The sequence below is a fragment of the Arachis ipaensis genome, chromosome B1 (assembly GCF_059453495.1).
Source record: "Arachis ipaensis isolate K30076 ecotype BB chromosome B1, ASM5945349v1, whole genome shotgun sequence".
Classification (NCBI taxonomy): Eukaryota; Viridiplantae; Streptophyta; class Magnoliopsida; order Fabales; family Fabaceae; genus Arachis; species Arachis ipaensis.
The window spans coordinates 47,426,185-47,432,874 of NC_142436.1; the positions used below are offsets into that span (position 1 = coordinate 47,426,185).

At 37.1% G+C, this 6,690-nt stretch overlaps 1 non-coding gene across 1 annotated transcript; it reads left to right on the plus strand.

The window, feature by feature from the left end:
- The first annotated feature begins 4,827 nt into the window (after nucleotides 1-4,827).
- On the plus strand, nucleotides 4,828-4,931 carry LOC148576466 (small nucleolar RNA R71). Its single transcript, XR_015904263.1, has one exon. It is a non-coding gene; the product is annotated as a small nucleolar RNA R71 (small nucleolar RNA).
- The last annotated feature ends 1,759 nt before the right edge of the window (nucleotides 4,932-6,690 follow it).

Sequence of the window (6,690 nt, forward strand, 5' to 3'; positions counted from 1 at the left end):
TAAAAATATAATAAAAAGTAATTAAAACATACTAAAAACTATGTAAAAACAATGCCAAAAAGGGTATAAATTATCCGCTCATCACAACACCAAACTTAAATTATTGCTTGTCCCCAAGCAATTGAAAACAAAATAGGATAAAAAGAAGAGAATATACAATGAATTCTAAACTTATCAATGAAGATTAGCTTCAAATTAGATGAGCAGGATTTGTAGCCTTTTTGCTTCTGAACAGTTTTGGCATCTCACTTTATCCTTTGAAGTTCAGAATGATTGGCTTCTATAAGAACTCAGAATTCAGATAGTGTTATTGATTCTCCTAGTTCAGTATGTTGATTCTTGAACACAGCTACTTTATGAGTCTTGGCCGTGACCCTAAGCATTTTGTTTTCCTGTATTACCACCGGATACATAAATGTCACAGACACATAATTGGGTGAACCTTTTCAGATTGTGACTCAGCTTTGCTAGAGTCCCCAGTTAGAGGTGTCTAGAGCTCTTAAGCACACTCTTTTTGCTTTGGACCATGACTTTAACCGCTCAGTCTTAAGCTTTTCACTTGACACCTTCACGCCACAAGTACATGGTTAGGGACAGCTTGGTTTAGCCGCTTAGGCCAGGATTTTTTTCCTGTGGGCCCTCCTATTCATTAATGCTCAAAGCCTTGGATCCTTTTTACCCTTGTCTTTTGGTTTAAAGGGTTATTGGCTTTTTCTGCTTGCTTTTTCTTTTTTTTCTTTATTTTTCTCTCTTTTTTTTTTCTACAAGCTTTTGTGTTCACTTCTTTTTCTTGCTTCAAGAATCAATTTTATGATTTTTCAGATTATCAAATAACATTTCTCCTTTTTTTTATTCTTTCAAGAGCCAACAATTTTAACATTCATAAACAACAAATTCAAAAATATGCACTGTTCAAGCATTCATTCAGAAAACAAAAAGTATTGCCACCACATCAAAATAATTAAACTAATTTCAAGATAGAATTCGAATCCATGTACTTCTTGTTCTTTTGCAATTAAAAACATTTTTCATTTAAGAAAGGTGATGGATTCATAGGACATTCATAACTTTAAGACATAGACACTAGACACTAATGATCATGTAATAAAGACACAAACATAGATAAGACATGAAGCAAAATTTTCGAAAAACAGAAAAATAAGAACAAGGAAATTAAAGAACGGGTCCACCTTAATGATGGCGGCTAGTTCTTCCTCTTGAAGATCTTATGGAGTGCTTGAGCTCCTCAATGTCTCTTCCTTGCCTTTGTTGCTCCTCCCTCATGGCTCTTTGGTCTTCTCTAATTTCATGGAGGAGGATGGAGTGCTCTTGGTGCTCCACCCTTAGTTGTCCCATGTTGGAACTTAATTCTCCTAGGGAGGTGTTGATTTGCTCCCAATAGTTTTGTGGAGGAAAGTGCATCCCCTTGAGGCATCTCAGGGATTTTATGATGAGGAATTTCCTCATGCTCTTGTTGAGGTCCATGAGTGGGCTCTCTTGTTTGCTCCATACTTTTCTTAGTGATGGGCTTCTCCTCTTCAATGAGGATATCTTCCTCTATGACAACTCCAGCTGAATTGCATAGGTGACAAATGAGATGAGGGAAGGCTAACCTTGCCAAAGTAGAAGACTTGTCCGCCACCTTGTAGAGTTTTAGGGATATGATCTCATGAACTTTTACTTCCTCTCCATTCATGATACTATGGATCATGATGGCCCGGTCTACAGTAACTTCAGACCGGTTGCTAGTAGGAATTATAGAGCGTTGGATAAACTCCAACCACCCCCTAGCCACGGGTTTGAGGTCAAGCCTTCTTAGTTGAACCAGCTTGCCTCTTGAATCTCTCTTTCATTGAGCACCTTCCACACAAATGTCCCTAGGAACTTGGTCTAACCTTTGATCAAAGTTGACCCTTCTAGTGAAAGGGTGAGGATCTCCTTGCATCATTGGCAAGTTGAATGCTAACCTCACATTTTTCGGACTAAAATCCAAGTATTTCCCCCGAACCATTGTAAGCCAATTCTTTGGGTTCAGGTTCACACTTTGGTCATGGTTCTTAGTGATCCATGCATTGGCATAGAACTCTTGAACTCTTCTTCGAACTTCATGTCGGATCTCCGGATATTCACTCTTTTTGAGCTTAAAGGGGACCTCGGAGAACCTTTTTCTTGGCCACAACTTCATAGAAGTGGTCTTGATGGACCTTTGAGATGAATCTTTCCATGTCCCATGACTCGGATGTGGAAGCAATTGTCTTCCCTTTCCTTTTTCTAGAGGTTTCTCCGGCCTTAGGTGCCATTAATGGTTATGAAAAAACAAAAAGCTTTAGCTTTTCCCACACCAAACTTAGAAGATTTGCTCGTCCTCGAGCAAAAGAAGAAAGAAAAGAGTAGAAGAAGAAGAAATGGAGGAGATGGAGGGTTGGTGTAGGTTCGGCCAAGGTGGGTTGTAGTGTGTATGTTGTGTGAAATTAAAGGTAGTGAGGAGGGGTATTTATAGGGTAAGAGAGGGGGGGTTGGGAGGGAAATGGTTTGAATTTGAATGGTGAGATAGGTGGGATTTTATGATGGATGGATGTGAGTGGTGAAGAGAGTATGGAGAAGAGGGTAAGATTTGATAGGTGAATGGTGTTTGGGGAAGAGGTATTGAGGTGATTGGTCAAGGGTGTATGGGGAAGAGTGTTATAGAAAGGTGTGAAGAAGAGAAAAGAAGAAGTAGGATAGGTGGGGATCCTATGGGGTCCACAGGTCTGGAGGTGTCAAGGAATTCGAGTCCCTACACCATTCTGGTGTCTAAACGCCCATTCTGTGCCAATTCTGGCGTTTAACGCCAGCTCTGCTACCTTTCCTAGCGTTAAACGCCACTCTGTTGCCCATTTCTAGCATTAAACGCCAGCCAGATGCCCATTTCTGGCGTTTAACGCCAAGCTGGGCATTAAACGCCCATTCTGCTATCCTTACTGGCGTTTAAACGCCAGTAAGCTTGTCCTCCAGGGTGTGCTATTTTTAATGCTATTTTTCATTCTGTTTTTGGTTTTTCAGTTATTTTTGTGACTTCACATGATCATCAACCTAAAGAAAACATAAAATAACAATGGAAAATAAATAAATATAATTAAATAACATTGGGTTGCCTCCCAATAAGCGCTTCTTTAATGTCAGTAGCTTGACAGTGAAGCTCTTAGAGAGCTTCACAGAGACTCAAATCTTGATGTTGGCCTCCCAACACCAAACTTAGAAGTTAAGTGTAGAGGCTCTGTTTGACTCTGTATTGAGAGAAGCTTTTTATGCTTCCTCTCCATGGTTACAGAAGAAGATCCTTGAGCCTTAAACACAAGGTAGTCCTCATTCACTTGAAGGACTAACTCTCCTCTGTCCACATCAATCATAGCTCTTGCTGTGGCTAGGAAGGGTCTTCTAAGAATGATGGATTCATCCTCTTCCTTCCCAGTATCTAGGATTATGAAGTTAGTAGGGATGTAATAGCCTTCAACCATCACTAAGACATCCTCTGCAAGTCCATAAGTATGTTTTTTTGAATTATCTGCCATCTCCAGTGAGATTTTAGCAGCTTGTACCTCAAAGATCCCTAGTTTCTCCATTACAGAGAGGGGCATGAGGTTTATACTTGACCCAATGTCACACAGAGCCTTCTTAAAGGTCATGGTGCCTATGGTACAAGGTATTAATAACTTTCCAGGATCCTGTTTCTTCTGAGGTAATTTCAGTTGAACCAGATCATTTAGTTCATTGATGAGCAATGGGGGTTCATCCTCCCAAGTCTCATTACCAAATAACTTGGTATTCAGCTTCATGATTTCTCCTAGATATTGAACAACTTGCTCTTCAATAATGTCTTCATCCTCTTCAGAGGAAGAATACTCATCAGAACTCATGAATGGCAGCAGTAAGTTCAGTGGAATCTCTATGATCTCTACATGAGCCTCAGATTCCTTTGGTTCCTCATTAGGGAACTCCTTGGAGGCCAGTGAACATCCATTGAGGTCTTCCTCACTGAAAATTACTGCCTTTTCTTCCTCTCCAGGTTCGGCCATGTTGGTTATAGTTATGGCCTTGCACTCTCTTTTTGGATTCTCTTCTGTATTGCTTGGGAGAGTACTAAGAGGGATTTCAGTAACTCTTTTACTCAGCTGACCCACTTGTGCCTCCAAATTTCTAATGGAGGACCTTACTTCAGTCATGAAACTGAGAGTGGTCTTAGATAGATCAGAGACTGCAGTTGCTAAGTCAGAGTGGCTCTGCTTAGAATTCTCTGTCTGTTGCTGAAAAGATGATGGAAAAGGTTTGTTATTGCCAAACCATGCTCTCCCACCATTATTATTACTGAAGCCTTGATTAGGCTTCTGTTGATCCTTCCATGAGAGATTAGGATGATTCCTCCATGAAGGGTTGTAGGTGTTTCCATAGGATTCTCCCATGTAATTCACCTCTTCCATTCTAGGATTCTCAGGATCATAAGCTTCTTCTTCAGAGGAAGCTTCCTTAGTACTTCCTGATGCAGCTTGCGTTCCAGACAGACTCTGAGAAATCATATTGACTTGCTGAGTCAATATTTTATTCTGAGCCAGTATGGCATTCAGAGTGTCAATCTCAAGAACTCCTTTCTTCTGAGTTGTCCCATTATTCACGGGATTCCTTTCAGAAGTGTACATGAACTGGTTATTTGCAACCATTTCAATGAGTTCCTGGGCTTCTGTAGGCTTCTTCTTCAGATGAAGAGATCCTCCAGCAAAGTGGTCCAATGACATCTTGGACAATTCAGACAGACCATCATAGAATATACATATGAAGCTCTATTCTAAAAACATGTCAGAAGGACACCGTCTGATCAATTGCTTGTATCTTTTCCAAGCTTCATAGAGGGATTCACCTTCCTTCTGTCTGAAGGTTTGAACTTCCACTCTAAGCTTGCTCAACTTCTGAGGTGGAAAGAATTTGGCCAAGAAAGCATTGACTAACTTTTCCCAAGAGTTCAGGCTATCTTTAGGTTGTGAGTCCAACCATGACCTAGCTTTGTCTCTTACAACAAAAGGGAAAAGCATAAGTCTGTAGACCTCAGGATTAACCCCATTGGTCTTAACAGTATCACAGACTTGCAAGAATTCAGCTAAAAACTGATGAGGATCTTCCAATGGAAGTCCATGAAACTTGCAGTTCTGCTGCATCAGAGAAACTAATTGAGGCTTAAGCTCAAAGTTGTTTGCTCCAATTGCAGGAATTGAGATGCTCCTTCCACAAAAGTCAGAAGAGGGTGCAATAAAGTCACCAAGCATCTTCCTTGCATCTCCACCATTGTTGTTGGGTTTGGCCATCTTTTCTTCTTTTTCGAAAAATTCTGTCAGGTCCTCTCCAGAGTGTTGTGTCTTAGCTTCTCTTAGCTTCCTCTTTAGAGTCCTTTCAGGTTCCGGATCAGCTTCAACAAGAATGTTCTTATCCTTGGTCTTGCTCATATGAAAAAGAAGAGAACAGAAAAGAATAGGAATCCTCTATGTCACAGTATAGAGATTCCTTTATGTGAGTAGAAGAATAGAAGAGTAGAATGAAGAAGAGAGAAGATGAAGAATTCGAACACAGAAAGGGAGAAAGGGTTTGAATTATAAGAAGAGAAGTGTTAGTAAATAAATAAATAAATAAATAAATAGAAAGAGATGAGGGAGAGAGAATTCGAATTTTAAATTAAAATAAAAAGAAAATATTTTTGTTTTTATTTTAATTATTAGTTATAATTCAAAAATTATAAAAAGGAATAAAATTAAATTAAAATTTAAAATAATTAGTTAATTAAAAAGAATTTTAAAAAAGTGGTTAGTGATTTTCGAAAATTGGAGAGAGAAAAGTAGTTATGTGGTTAATTGAAAAAGATTTGAAAATCAATTTTTGAAAAGATAAGAAGTTAGAAAAGATTTTGAAATTGATTTTGAAAAATATATGATTGAAATTCTATTTTGAAAAAGATTTGAAAAGGAAATTAAAAAGATTTTATTCTTGAAAATTAAAGTTGATTACTTGACTAACAAGAAACTAAAAGATATGATTTTAAAATTCAAAGATTGATCCTTTCTTAATAGGCAAGTAACAACTTGAGATTTTTGAATCAAAACATTAAATGTTAGCATTAATTTCGAAAATATGAAGTAAAAATAAGAAAAAGATTTTGAAAATCAAATTTTAAAAGTTTTCGAAAATAATAAAAAAATGAAAAAGATTTGATTTTTGAAAAAGATTTGAAAAAGATAGAATTTTTAAATTGAAATTTTGACTTGACTAACAAGAAACAATCAAATTTTAAAACTTTTGACTAAATCAATTCAAAATTTTGAAATTTATGAGCAAAATAAGGAAAAGATATTTTTTATTTTTTATTTTTAATGAGGAGAGAAAAATATAAAAATGACACAAAACATGAAAAATTAAAATCAAAACAACTAATGCATGCAAGTACACTTTGAATGTCAAGATGAACACCAAGAACACTTTGAATGTCAAGATGAACACCAAGAACTTATTTTTGAAAATTTTTAAGAAAAGAAAAATATGCAAGACACCAAACTTAAAAAATTTTTATTCTATAGACACTAATAATTCAAGAATGCATATGAAAAACAAGAAAAGACACAAAACAAGAAAATGCAAAGATCAAACAAGGAAAATCATTAAAAACAACTGGAA